Genomic DNA, 15,438 nt, shown 5'->3' with positions numbered 1-15,438 from the left:
CGCAGCCACAGAGCTGTCCCCAAACTGCAGAGTGGATTTTGTACATCTAGTGCAGGGGTCTGCAACCTTGTTCTGCAAAGGGGCCAGGACCCATGTCTGTGAGCAGATGGTGGGCCACATCTATGAGGTGGTGCCATCCGCACACAGATAGATGGCGCCACCTCATAGATAGATCCACATCTATCTGTGAGCGGATGGCATGTCCCGGGACTGGCTGCAGTACCCAGGTCGGCTTGCTTGCCCCAGGAATGGCTGTAGCGCCGAGGTCGCCTGCTTGCCCCAGGATTAGCTGCAGTTCCCAGAACAGCTTGCGCCACCGGGACTGGCTGCAGTTCCCAGGTCGCGAAAACGAATAGAAAAAAAATACGCCTGCAGGCCGGATGATTTCGGGTTACGGGCCGTAGGTTATTGACCTCTGATCTAGTGGCATAATGGATATGATATTCATCTTCTCTCCAAAGTCTTGGAAAGTCAATCAAGATGGATTATGGAGCAATCTTCCCAAATTAGTTTGTTCACAGAAATTCATCTTCATTTTATGCCTGCTTGATGACACGCATTAAGTACTAAGAGCATTACAGACATGATGTCAGTACAAACCAGTATCATGCAAGGTTGCCTCATCAACCCAACTCTTTTTCCAAGCAACCTTGATAAATGCTGAGCCTCACCACCAAAATGCTTCCCAATGGAATGGGGCTAATCTACTGAAAAAAATAGAGCACCTCCACTCCAGCGCCAAGGGCTTCCCAGCTTTAATTATAGAGCTGCTTTGCGCAGATGATTTTTGTGCATGTTCATATACAGAGGCTAGGTTGCAAGTCACTGTTGACTCCTTCACTGAAATATACGAAAGAAAAGTAATTATGCTAAATATTGGCCAAACCCCTATTTTGTACAATACACCCTCCAACAATTAAGGCCCACACTAAAGCCATGGGAGATACCTCAATGAAGTGATTGTTAGGAATTATTCAATAGTTATAAAATTATGTGGAAGTAGCAGGACTTATAAAATTATGTGGGAGTAGCAGCCTTTAATTCAAAACAAGTCAGTCCTTAGGATATATGCTCCAAAGTACATTGAAAGCAGTAATCAGTTTGAAAGTAAAAAGACACCTTTGCAAACAGACTTGAATAAACAAGAATGGTGTTTTACAAAAATCCCCTAAAGTGCTGGAGTAACTCAGCAGGTCAGGCAGCATCTCTGAAGGACATGGATAGGTGACATTTCGGGATGGGACCCTTCAATATATGTTAATTGGGCATATATCAAACCAAAAATCTTCATCACAAGTGATTTCAAACCATTGTGATATTCGTGAAGGACCTTTCCAGACCAGAATTATTTTGTCACTTGCAAATCAAACATGGTCATTGGCATATTTGTCTATCAATAATTGGGATGTTTGTGTACTCAAGAGAATCAGCCCTCACAACAGTAATTTGGGCTTTCACATTCTCTGCCCTTGGAAGCTCTTAGATCATCCATATGAATTACTGTGCCCCAGCAAAGGTGTTTAAATATTCAGACAAAAACCTCGACCCACTGCAGTTCGCTTACCGCCACAACAGATCAACGGTGGATGCAATCTCACAGGCTCTCCACTCCGCTCTGGAACACTTGGACAACAGAAACTCATATGTCAGGCTGTTATTCATTGACTTTAGCTCGGCGTTTAACACCGTCATCCCCTCCAAGCTGGTTACCAAGCTCTCAGATCTGGGTCTCTGCGCATCCCTCTTAGCGATAACACCTAGCAAGTGGGAAGCTTTTAAAGATGAGATGGGGAGAGTTGGAGTGAAGACAAGGATGACTGGATTAGGGAACCCTGATTGATAAGGGATATTGAGCCTGTGATCATGCAAAAGGAGTTATGACAGGTACAGACAGCTGGGATCAAGTGAACCCCTTGAGTATAAGTGGAAAATCAGGGGGGCACAAAGAGGACATGAGATAGCTCTGGCAGATAAGGTAATGGAATCCTAAGGGATTCGACAAATATATTAAGAATAAAAGGATAATTAGGGAGAGAATAGGTTTCCTTAAGGATCAATGTGGCCATCTAAATGTGGAGCCACAGGAAATGGGCAAGGTCTTAAATGCATATTTTTCATCTGCATTTACCCTGGAGAACATTACGGAAATCAATGAATTAAGGGAAATTAATAGTGATGTCTTGGAACATACCCACATTTAAAAAGAGTAGGTGCTGACAGTCTTAAAGCTTATAAAGATGGATTAATCTCTGGGGCATGCCAATGTGTATCCTATTACATTGTGGGAAGTTAGGGAAAATTTACATTGGGTTGGCAGAGATATTTACATCATCTTTATCCACGGACAAGGTACTGCGTATCATGGCCAATGTGCCTTAATTTAAAAAGGCTGCAAAAACAAGCCAGGAAATTATAAGCCAGTGAACCTAACTGACATCAGTTGTGGGAGAGTTACTGGGGGAAGATTCTGAGGGACTGGATCTACCAGCATCAAGGACTGATTAGGGTTAGCCAGCATAACTTTGTCCATGGGAAATTATGTCTCATAAATTTGATTGTATTGTTTGAAGCGGACACAAAAAAGATTGACAAGGCAGGGTGATGGACATTTGGATGTTGTCCACGTGGACTTTAGTAAGGCCTTTGAGAGGATGGTAGTGGAAGGTTGTTTTACACATTTTGGATGCCTGTGACCAAGTGATGTGCAGTAGGGATCAGTGCTGTGTCTGTTTTCCTCTCCTCATCTATATTGTTTGAATGACAATGTAACTGATATTAATTGATGTTAACTCGTAACTGATGAATATGATTGTGGACAACACCAAAAGTGGTATAGTGGATAGTGAAGAGGGTTATCGTAGATTACAATGGGATGTAAGTCAAATGGGGATGCAAGTCAAACAATGGCAGGTAGAATTTAACTCGGACAATTCTGAGGTGCTGCACTTTAAGTTAAACTAAGGTAGCTCTTACACAGTAAATGGTAGGTCTCTGGAGAGTGTTGTTAAACAGAGACCCAGGTGTACTGGTATAGACACATTATGCTGGAGTAACTCAGCAGCACAGGCAGCATTTCTGGATAGAATAGGTGGTGTTTTGGATCGAGATCTTTAAGTTCCCCGAGATCGGCGTCGCAGATAGACAGGGTGCTGAAGCAGCATGTTAGCATACTTGCATTCATTAGTTAGGGAATTGAGTATAGGAATTGGGAAGTCATGTTACTAGGACAAGCTGTTACTGAAACCACACTTGCAGTATTATGTAGAGTTTTAGTTGCACAGCTATAGAAAGGATGTCATATCTGGAAAGGGTGAAGAAAAGATTCACACAGATGGAGGGCTTGACTTGCTGGGATAGAGAGGCTGGGACTTTTCCCCAGAGTGTAGGGAGCTGAGAAGTCTTCTTGTAGAGGTATATGAAATCATGATGGACAGAGATCAGGTCAAATTAAAGCACGTAATAATTGATGAGTTTTTAACCTCTATATTTGTTTACAATCTCCTTTAGGGCATATATACACAAGTCAGTGCCATGTTTAGCTTTAAAACCAAACTGGTTATCTACTATCAGTATAATGAACCCTTTTAGGACCAGTTTTGAGTCTACACCCACATTGAGGAGCTCAAGGCATAGCTTGTCAAACTTCTCTGGATTAAGCTTGTTCAAAATGCCTTTGACTTTCCAGAAGATTCCATCTTGCTAGGGGAGGATTCCATTTTCTCCAGGGGAGGAGAGTCCAAAACTAGAGAGAATACAGTTTCCCTCCATAATGTTGGGGACAAAGATCTATCATTTATTTATTTGCCTCTTTATTTCAGACTCAAGGTCCAGACAAGAGACATTACATAAAATACATTGCATATAAAACACTATAAAATACATATAGTGCATAAATTACTTATGAGCATCATAAAATATACAAAAGCACAATACATGATTTAAAATCCAGAATTAAAAGAGAGATCAGAATCCTACGACGAGACAATACCAATGTCTCCACAACTGGGATTAGTAGCGTGTAGTGCTATACCTTATGTTTGGTAAAACCAAGATAATTATATTTTCAGAGTCATTAATCCTGCAAATAAATTTATACATATGATTTCTTAGGATAGCTTCTAAAGTACTGACTCCTGCAGCCACAAACAGTTCACCATCACTACACCATCTAGGCTTCCTTAGCAGTGTTCTCATTGCATCATTATAGGCCACCTTTAGTCTCTGTAAACTTGTCTTTCTGTAGTTAGACCACAGGTGTGCAGTATAGAGTGATGCACAATATGCTCTAAACAGAGACATCTTCACCACATCTGTACACGTACCAAACTTACGTAAGAGAATATTCGCCTGTACATACATCATCTGGCGTTGCCTATAAATATCCTCATCATCTGTAATTTGTTCTGTAATAAAATGTCCAAGATATTTTACCTTATTACAGACACTAAGATTATTGTCAGACAATTTAAAATCAGGACATTTTAGACATTTACCCCCTTTGGTTCTGCAGATCATAACAGCACTCTTACCAGCATTCAATTTGATATCATGTTCCACACCATACACAGAACATATAGTAAGGAGCTGCTGGAGACCAGCGCTAGGTGGACTAAAGACCAGAAGATCATCTGCATACATAATATGGTTCACTACGGTATTACAAATCATACACCCAGTATTACAGGTTTTCAATTGCTTGGACAGATCATCAATATAAAGATTAAAAATGACTGGGGACAAAATCCCCCCTTGTCTGACACCATTGCTAACCCCAAATGGGGCTGACACCCTATGGCCCCATTTTACTTGCATAATCGGATGGGCACACCAGTAAGCCAGAATTCTCACAATGTATTTAGGCACCCCTCTTTGCCTCAATTTAACAAACAACTTTCTATGATTAACACGATCAAAGGCTTTGGAAGCATCAATAAAGCACATAACAATTGATGAGTGTTTACCTCTATATTTGTTTACAATCTCCTTTAGGGCATATATACACGTCAGTGCCATGTTTAGCTTTAAAACCAAGCTGGTTATCTGTGGAGTTAACAAACTCATTTAATCTATCCAGCAGAATTATTTCTAGGATTTTTGACAAAATGCTGGCTAAAGCTATGGGCCTGTAATTATTTAGGCTGCCTACTTTACCAGCTATGTCCTTAATAACCGGTAATAGCAGAACAGACAACATTGAGTCTGGTAACAAACCATGAATCATAAAGCCAGTATAACAAATAACAAGGAGAGGAGTCATCCTCATACTCGCATACTTAAGATGTTCAGCAGAAATATGATCTAAACCACTAAACCAGTTGGGCCGCTTGTTCATGGCATGATACACCTCATGTGACATAATCATCATTGAATCATTACTCTCAATATTGTCCACCCAATAGAAAATCACCTTGGACACAGTTGAATAAAGTACTATAATGTTGTCGCCATAACTCCGCAATATTAGCTGTTCCGGAGATTCCATCTACAGTGCATGGTAGAGATGTTTTGCAGCTGTTAAGAGCTCTCACTTTCCAAAAATCAGTATCATTGTTACTTAGCAGCTTCATAGCCATGGATTCAGCCCTCATAACTTGCTCATTTTTACAGATGAAGCAAACGGCATACTTATTTCTTGCAAAAGTGAGAGCTTATGCAAGATATAACACAGGCCCCCGTCTGGGCCTAATTTAGTGGCTTCACGGGCTTCAGCATGACACTCAGCTACATATTTATTCCAGCCAGGCCTGATGTTATGTGTCTTATTTTTATGGTTGCAGTAGGGCTTACTGCCTACATATAAAGCACTTACTATATCATTATACATGGAGCAGATATCTCTCCTATGCTTCATATCCTTAGAATTAACATTAATACACATTATTGCATCTTTAGGTAGATGAATATTGCTTAAGGAGTTATCTGTATGAGCATAATAGGCTAAGATGTCTTCCTTTGTGAGGGTTGACCAGTCCAGTTTTTCTGTGTTAAAGCTATTTCCATCTCTGGATACCACAGGTACTGGGATCGAAATTAACGGTTGCCCGGTTTCCAATGGCCACCTAAAGTCCTGCCGGGCAACCTAAAAGCCGTGTCATTTTGCCCGGCTTAGCACTCCTCTCTATTTCTCTCTCTGTGCCACTCTCCGTCTCCACCCGCCATCCGTGTCCGGGCTGCCGTGTCTCCGCTCTCCAGCCACTCATCCACTGGCACGGCCGGCCGCCTTGCACATGTGCACTGCCATGGCCAGCACATCATCGGCCGCTCTGCACATGCGCACTGCCACGGCCACTGGTAGGCACCAGGTACTTTCTCCCTCCCTTTGCATTGTGGGAGATTTGACCACCATTGCTGTCCGGTCGCCACGACCCTTGAAACCCAACGCAGAATCACTCCCTGGAGCTGGAGTAACTCTTGCTTCTTGGTTTCCTGGTCCTCCAAAAATATTCCAAATGGAATTTAAAATGGACGTGGTGGAGGGTTAAACATAGTGGAGGGTTAAACATAGTACTCTGTAAACAATGTTATAAACTAGAATACAAAACTGTGTATTTATATATAAATATATAACTATATAAATATATATAATTAAAAGCGTCATCTTGACCCTGTTTGCACTGTGCTTTGATTTTAGAAAAAAGCTACCACTTACGGCTGTGATTTTTGGCCATCTTACTCAGTTCCCCTCCGCTCATCAGGTGCCGAGGATTTTTCCCATCGATGAAAAATAAAAGAGTTATTAGTGTTTAAAAAATGTTGAGATTCTCTCTCCTGTCAATCACCGCCATGAAGGCCACGCCCCTTCCAGGGGTGGGGGAGGGGCTATAAAACACAGAAGTCTGGACGTGGCTCAGTCTGTCTGTAAGATGGCGAGGGAGAGGCCACGACTCAGTCTGGGCTGGGAATCTACACAACACTTAGTGTCTACTGACCTGTGAGTGCCCTTTAAGTGGTTTTAAATGTGTTTTTAATTGTTTTTTTTTAATGTGATCTTTGTGGTTTTATGTGCTCTTTGTGGTTTTATGTGTTCTGTGGTTTTATGTGCTTTTTGTGGTTGTTGTGCTTTTTGTGGTTTTATGTGCTGTTTGTGGTTTTATGTGCAACTCTGTTTGGAAGGAATAAACGCTTTATTAATTCCGACTGTATTTGGTTCAAACGTCCTGCTCATTTAGTGACCCGCTTAGTGGACAGGTCGCGCTGATTGTATAATTTCCGATGAGTTCAGAAGTCGTGCTGAACGCGGAAGTGTTGTTGACTGCGAAAGGCCCACTGTGGAGACGCCGCGCTCAGCCATTTGAGTATAGAAGAAAGTTTACTGCCATATGTGTGAGTGTGAATGTGTGTGGGGTGGAGGATGTGTGTGATAGTCTGTGTGTGTGAGTGTGTAAGGTGGAGGGTGTGTGTGTGTGTTCAATAAATAACAAATAGTACAAATAATATAGTCATTTGTAGTTCAGAGCTTATTCGCTATGTTTAATAGCCTGATGGCTGTCAGGAAGCTGTTCCTGAATAAGTGTGTGTGAGTGACTGTATGTGTATGTGTGTGTGAGTCTGTGTGTGTGTGTGAGTGCATGTATCTGTTTGAGTGTATGTGAGTGTATATGTATGTGTGTGTATACGAGTGTGTGTGTGTGTGCGCGAGTGTGTGTGAGTGTATGTGTGTGCACTCTGCTTGAAATTGGATTTGCTGGCCTGCACTCTGCTTGGAGTGCTGTGAGCTTGGACTTGCTGCCTGCACTCTGCTTGGATGCTGTGAGGTTGGTCTTGCTGCATGCACTATGCTTGGAGTGCTGCGACGTTAGACTTGCTGCCTGACTTGGAGTGCTGCGAGGTTGGGCTTCCTGCCTGCATTCTGCTTGGAGTGCTGTGAGGTTGGACTTGCTGCCTGCACTCTGCTTGGAGTGCTGTGAGGTTGGATTTGTGGCCTGCACTCCGCTTCGAGTGCTGTGAGATTGCAGTTGCAGCCTACACTCCGCTTCGAGTGCTGTGAGATTGGATTTGCAGGTCTGCACTGAATGATGACTTGAGGTAAATTCTCAGATTTTCTTTGTTAAAATGTGACCGCGCAATCTCTCTATATTAAATAAAATTTAAAAAAAATCAACAGCAAAGAGGCATCAAGAGGCAGTGAGCAGCAGAACACAACAAGAGACACAACAAGAAATAACTTAATAAATCTCATCTTTAACATTTAAATTGTTGTTATATTTTAAGACTCATTCACATTCACAAACTTTAATAAATCCTTTTTTCACTTGCCTGCGTGTTCTTCATCACACTGGGAACCTAATAGGCAGGAATGGCTGCGCTGTCGGAGAGCCACTAAGAGTGCATGGGGGGGAGGTTGATGGGAGATGGACTGAATGTGTGGGGGGAGGGGAATGGCAAGTGGGGAGGTGAAGGGAGGAGGGGTGACTGAGTGAACTGCCACCACACCAGCCATGAGTGACTGGACTTCAAGCACACCAGCCATGAGTAAGTGAACTGCCAGCCCACCAGCTGTAAATGACTGAACTGCCAGCCCACCAGCCATGACTCACTGAACTGCAAGTCCAAGAATCCATTCAGTCCACAATGTCCATACCAGCCCTCTAGGAACCAGTCCTTCAGCACACAACACCCATACTAGCTCTCCAGAGATCCACACAAGGATAGACTTTCTTCCTTCATTGCTGTGATCTGTAAAAAAAGATGAAAACGTCTGAAATTGATTGTCCATTCTCTCCTCCTTCTCTCTGAGTCTGTCACCTGTTTTCGGCAGAATTTCTGGCAGTTTCTTAGCTGCCAGCCCGTCAGGCCTGAGTTACTGAGCTGCCTGCCTGCCATGCCTGAGTGACTGAGTTGCCTGGCCTGAGTGAATGAGCTGCCTGGCCTGAGTGACTGAGCTGCCTGGCCTGAGTGACTGAGCTGCCTGGCCTGAGTGACTGAGCTGCCAGCCCAAGAATCCATTCGGTCCACAACACCATATTAGCCCTCTGGAAACGTTCAGCCCACAACACCCATGCTAGCGCTCCAGAACACCTCCCCCCTTTCACAGTTCCTTTCACAGTGTTTGAGGAGTCTGGCCCGGGGTAAAGTTGCGGGGAGGGCAGGAGTGTTGTGAAGGAGGGGATTGGGGCCAGTAACCCACTTACGACGCTCCGGGCACGGAGCCACCGCATTGTGGCCGGGGAGTGAAGTAACTTGGGTGGCTGCGAGTGGCCGCCGGGACCGGACAGCCCCTTCTGCCGGTCCCCGCACACATCTGGCAGAGCTCTCCGTCTGAAAACCTCTCTCCTGCCGCTCGCCGGCCTCACTCATGTCAGCCGCTTCCCGCAAATCTTTAAATTCCGACAGCGTGCTCAAGGGACCAATTGAGGTTATTCGGCTGTCGGAATTTAAGGATTTGCGGGAAGTGTCCCCCACCCATTTAGTAATTAAAAAATGAAGGAGATTTAGAAGCCTTGGGAAAATTGAATTGTTACTTATTTTTATTTTTTACGGAGAGAACAATCTGCGCATCCGCAGTTTAAGATTTTTTTTTAAAGCCGACTGACTGCCTACCTTGAGTAATTACTCATGGCACGTGCCTGATTATAACATACAGTAGCTGTAAAGGGGGACATAGCGTCACTTAGAGATTTAAGACTGAAATTGGATAGTTTCCTTTTTTTTTGTAACCAAAGTTATCAACGTATAATTTTTTATATGTTGGAAAACAAAATATATTGGTACAGCTGGTGGACTTGCTGCCTCACACACCAGAGATCTGTGTTCGATCCTGTCCTCGGGCACTGTCTGTGTTGAATTTGTGCATTCTCCCTGAAAGCATGTGGGTTTCCTCCCACATCCCAAAGGCTCATTGGCTTTGTAGGTTAACTCGTCTCTGTAAAATTGCCCATAATGTGTAGGGTGTGGGTGAGGAAAGTGGGATAACAGAACTTGTGTGAATGGGTAGACAAAAATGCTGGAGAAACTCAGCAGGTGAGGCAGCGTCTAAGGAGCGAAGGAAATAGGCGACGTTTCGGATCGACACCCTTCTACAGACTGATGTGAGGGTGGGGGGGGGGGCGGGAAGAAGAAAGGAAGATGCGGAGACTGTGGACTAAGGGAGAGCTGGGAAGGGGAGGAGAAACCAGGGACTACCTGAAATTGGAGAAGTCAATGTTCATACCGCTGAGGTGTAAACTGCCCAAGCGAAATATGAGGTGCTGCTCCTCCAATTGACGGTGGACCTCACTCTGGCCATGGAGGAGGCCCAGGACAGAAAGGTTGGATTCGGAATGGGAGGGGGAGTTGAAGTGCTGAGCCACCGGGAGATCAGGTTGGTTATTGCGAACCAAGCGGAGGTGTTGGGCGAAGCAATCGCCAAGCCTACGCTTGGTCTCACCGAGGTTGATCATACGCTGAATAATCCAACCACATTTTTGTTTGGAAGTGGAAAGAAATAATAGAAACTAGACTAAGTGGACCCTTTGGGTCCCAGCATCACACAGGAGGGCTGGTCCCCCAACGCAATATTCCACCTCTCCACCAATTCCAATATTGGTTTACATCCCAGCTGTATGAACATTGACTTCTCCAATTTCAGTGGGGGGGACTGGTTTCCAGAGGGCTAGTATGGACATTGTGGGCCAAATGGATTCTTGGGCTGGTGGCACAGTCACTCAAGCCTGTTGTGCTGGCAGCTCGCTCACTCACAGCTGGTGGGCTGGCAGTTGACTCACGGCTATTCCTTGAAATTCCATTTCAAGCAGGGTGCAAGGCCACCAAATTCAAGTGCAGTTTCATTCCATTTCAAGCAGAGTGCAAGGCCACTAAAGACAGCAAGTCGTGACCTCTTCCTCCTCCAACTTGCAGACTGAGCCACTCCCACACTTCTGGGTTTTATAGTCCTTCCCCCCCTCCCACCAGAAGGGGCATGGCCTTCATGGCGTGATTGACAGGAGAGAGAATCTCAACATTTTTTAAACACTAATAACTCTTTTATTTTTCATCGATGGGAAAAATCCTCGGCACCTGATGAGCAGAGGGGACTGAGTAAGATGGTCAAAAATCACAGCCGTACGTGGTAGCGTTTTTTTCTAAAATCAATATAAAGTGCAAACAGGAAGTGGTCAAGATTAGACTTTTAATTATATAGAAGGCAAAGCAACTTTAATTAGGCAAGGCAACTTTAATTAGGCAAGGCAATTTTAATTAGGCAACACAGCTTTAGCATTTCCAAACCAAAGGCAACACAGCTTTGGCATTTCCAAACCAAAGGCAACACAGCTTTAGCATTTCCAAACTATATTTTCCAAACCACATTAAGGGCACTGACAGGTCAGTAAAACCACTCACAGTTTAGTAGACATGTGTTCAGCGTTATTCTCAGCTCAGATTGAGAGACATGAACCTCTCGCTCCCCCATCTTGCAGAGACTGACTGAGGCACTCAACACTTCCTGGTTTTATAGTCGTCCGGAAGGGGCGCGGCTTTCAGGAGAGACAATCTCAACATTTTTAAAACACTAATAACTCATTTATTTTTCATCGATGGGAAAGATCCTCTTGTCCTGCGCAGCAGAGGGGGGCTCCGAGTAAGATGGCCAAAAATCACAGCCGTAAGTGGCAGCGTTTTTTCTAAAATCAATATACAGAACAGGAAGTGGTCAAGATCAGACTTTTAGTAATATAGATTGCATTCATTGCAATGTGTAAAAAGAGTTGAGATACTGTATAATAATTTTGCTGCATATCATTGTGGTTTATATCATGTCTTGATTGGTGAATATGTTTAGTTTTTGACTTTCTTTGAAGCAGAAATAATATGTGAATGCTTCATTGAGCATAATTCCGACTGCTAACTATGTACTTCGTCCGAGCACATTATCGCACGCGTCATGCAAACCATCTTAAATGACCACATAAACTGTCATTTGGCAACCTAAAAAGCTGCCTAGGTTGCCCGGCTGATGACAAGGGAAAAAAAGTTAAGTGAGAGCCCTGTATGGAGGAGAGAAGAAACTGCCCAAGATCCAATGCACACCACCTCATCTGTGAAACACTGTGGTGGGGGTGTTATGGCCTGGGGATGTGTGGCTGATGAAGGTACTGTCTCACTTATCTTCATTAATGATACAACTGCTGATGGTAGTAGCATAATGAATTCTGAATTGTATAGACACATCTAAATCTGCTCAAGTTTAAACAAGTGCCTCAAAACTCATTGGCCGACAGTTCATTCTACAGCAAGACAATGGTCCCAAACATACTGCTAAAGCAACAAAGTAGTTTTTCAAAGCTAAAAAATGGTCAATTCTTGAGTGGCCGTCAATCATCCGATCTGAACCCAATTGAGCATGCCTTTTATACGCTGAAGAGAAAACTGAAGGGGACTAGCCCCCAAAATAAAGCATAAGCTAAAGATGGCTGCAATACAGGCCTGGCAGAGCATCACCAGAGAAGACACCCAGCAACTGGTGATGTCCATGAATTGCAGACGTCAAACAGTCATTGCATGGAAAGGATATGCAACAAAATACTAAACATGACTACTTTCATTTACATGGCATTGCTGTGTCCCAAACATTATGGTGTCCTGAAATTGGGGGGGTGGTGGACTATGTATAGACACTGCTGTGATTTCTACACGGCAAAATGGCCTTTATTAAAATTTGACAATGTGCACTTTAACCACATGTGATTTTTTTTCTATTACAAATCTCAAATTGTGGAGTACAGAGGCAAATAAATAACGATGGGTCTTTGTCCCAGACATTACAGAGGGCACTGTAGTTAAAGGTGAGAGGGGGAACCTTTTTTTTTGAAAAACAGAGGTCAGTGGATATATGGCATGAGCTGCCATAGGAAGCGATACCAGCAGATACAATTATAATATTAAAATTCATGAATAGGAAAGTTGAGGGATGTGGACCAAACACAGTCAGACGGGACAAGTTCAGGTAAACAACTTATTGGGCATGGATAAGTTGGGCCAAAGGGCCTGTTGCCGTGCTGTATCAGTACGTGGCTCTAGATAGGTCTCTTCCCATTGTAGGGATGTCTAAAACTAGAGGACATAGGTTTAAGATGAGTTTTATAGGGGAAAGGTGACTACTCATAAAGTAGTCAGTATCTGGAATAAAGTGCTAAAGATGGTAGTACAGGCCACAATACATTGCTGAAGAATGGTTTTGACCCGAAACGTCACCCATTCTTTCTTTCCAGAGATGCTTTTTGTGTCCAACTATCATTTTGTGTGTGTGTGTCTATCTTCAGAAACAGTAACACTTAAGAGGCATCTTGACAGATAATTGAATGGACAGGGTACAGAGGGATATGGATTTAATAAGTGAGTTAGTATAGATTAGCATGATGGTCAGCGCAGATACCTTTTCTATACTATATCACAAGAACTTAAAATCCATTCTATCTATTCTCTGCTGGCCCACACATTTGGAGACCACGATCAAACTCAGAGTTGTATTTGTAATAGAAACATAGAAATTAGGTGCAGGAGTAGGCCATTCGGCCCTTCGAGCCTGCACCGCCATTCAATATGATCATGGCTGATCATCCAACTCAGTATCCTGTACCTGCCTTCTCTCCATACCCTCTGATCCCCTTAGCCACGGGCCACATCTAACTCCCTCTTAAATATAGCCAATGAACTGGCCTCGACTACCCTCTGTGGCAGAGAGTTCCAGAGATTCACCACTCTCTGTGTGAAAAAAGTTCTTCTCATCTCGGTTTTAAAGGATTTCCCCCTTATCCTTAAGCTGTGACCCCTTGTCCTGGACTTCCCCAACATCGGGAGCAATCTTCCTGCATCTAGCCTGCCCAACCCCTTAAGAATTTTGTAAGTTTCTATAAGATCCCCTCTCAATCTCCTAAATTCTAGAGAGTATAAACCAAGTCTATCCAGTCTTTCTTCATAAGACAGTCCTGACATCCCAGGAATCAGTCTGGTGAACCTTCTCTGCACTCCCTCTATGGCAATAATGTCCTTCCTCAGATTTGGAGACCAAAACTGTACGCAATACTCCAGGTGTGGTCTCACCAAGACCCTGTACAACTGCAGTAGAACCTCCCTGCTCCTATACTCAAATCCTTTTGCTATGAAAGCTAACACACCATTCGCTTTCTTCACTGCCTGCTGCACCTGCATGCCTACTTTCAATGACTGGTGTACCATGACACCCAGGTCTCGCTGCATCTCCCCTTTTCCTAGTCGGCCACCATTTAGATAATAGTCTGCTTTCCTGTTTTTGCCACCAAAATGGATAACCTCACATTTATCCACATTATACTGCATCAGCCAAACATTTGCCCACTCACCCAGCCTATCCAAGTCACCTTGCAGTCTCCTAGCATCCTCCTCACAGCTAACACTGCCCCCCAGCTTAGTGTCATCCGCAAACTTGGAGATATTGCCTTCAATTCCCTCATCCAGATCATTAATATATATTGTAAATAGCTGGGGTCCCAGCACTGAGCCTTGCGGTACCCCACTAGTCACTGCCTGCCATTGTGAAAAGGACCCGTTTACTCCTACTCTTTGCTTCCTGTTTGCCAGCCAGTTCTCTATCCACATCAATACTGAACCCCCAATGCCGTGTGCTTTAAGTTTGTATACTAATCTGTTATGTGGGACCTTGTCGAAAGCCTTCTGGAAGTCCAGATACACCACATCCACTGGTTCTCCCCTATCCACGCTACTAGTTACATCCTCGAAGAATTCTACAAGATTCGTCAGACATGATTTACCTTTTGTAAATCCATGCTGACTTTGTCTCAGGAATGCACACAGGGCACAATTATTGTTGTTGTTATCTGTGATAGCACCAGCAAACACGATCAGTCCTCCTCACTAATGAACTCCAAGTTGAACTATAATCACAGGCCAAGTACAGTCAGTGCCATCCCAAATAACAACATTCAGTCCCATGCCATAATGCAAACATAACGCATTTGTACCAACATCGAGTTTACAACCCTATGCTAAGAAAGTTTCAGCATCAAGCCAAAAATGCTGGAGGAACTCAGCAGGTCAGCCAGCGTCTGTGGAGGGAAATAAGACAGGCAATGCTTCAGACCAGGACCCTTCTTCTGATTGACTGATCAGTCTCTGCGAAGATGCTACCTCATCCTCTAAGTTACTCCAGTACCTTGTGTTTTTACTCAATATTTCATATATTTTTTAATTTTTGTCTCAGCACCAAGGCACTCTTTGGCTCCCATAATACATTGCTGGCCATCCGCCCAGACAATTGGAGATTCTCACCCAGAGACCAAGAAGGACCGATTCCTCCCACAAACCATGAGACCGATTCCCACAGAACCTATGATACAGACTCACATCCACACTCCACAAATGAGCATCAGAACACCCTCCAAGACCCTGTTTATTTTGATGACGTGCTCGCTCAACCCACCACGTGCCACTCGACGGCCAATCACCAAACCTCTGGCTCTTTAG

This window comes from Amblyraja radiata, chromosome 23, assembly GCF_010909765.2.
Source record: "Amblyraja radiata isolate CabotCenter1 chromosome 23, sAmbRad1.1.pri, whole genome shotgun sequence".
NCBI lineage: Eukaryota > Metazoa > Chordata > Chondrichthyes > Rajiformes > Rajidae > Amblyraja > Amblyraja radiata.
This window is presented reverse-complemented; position numbering follows the sequence as displayed.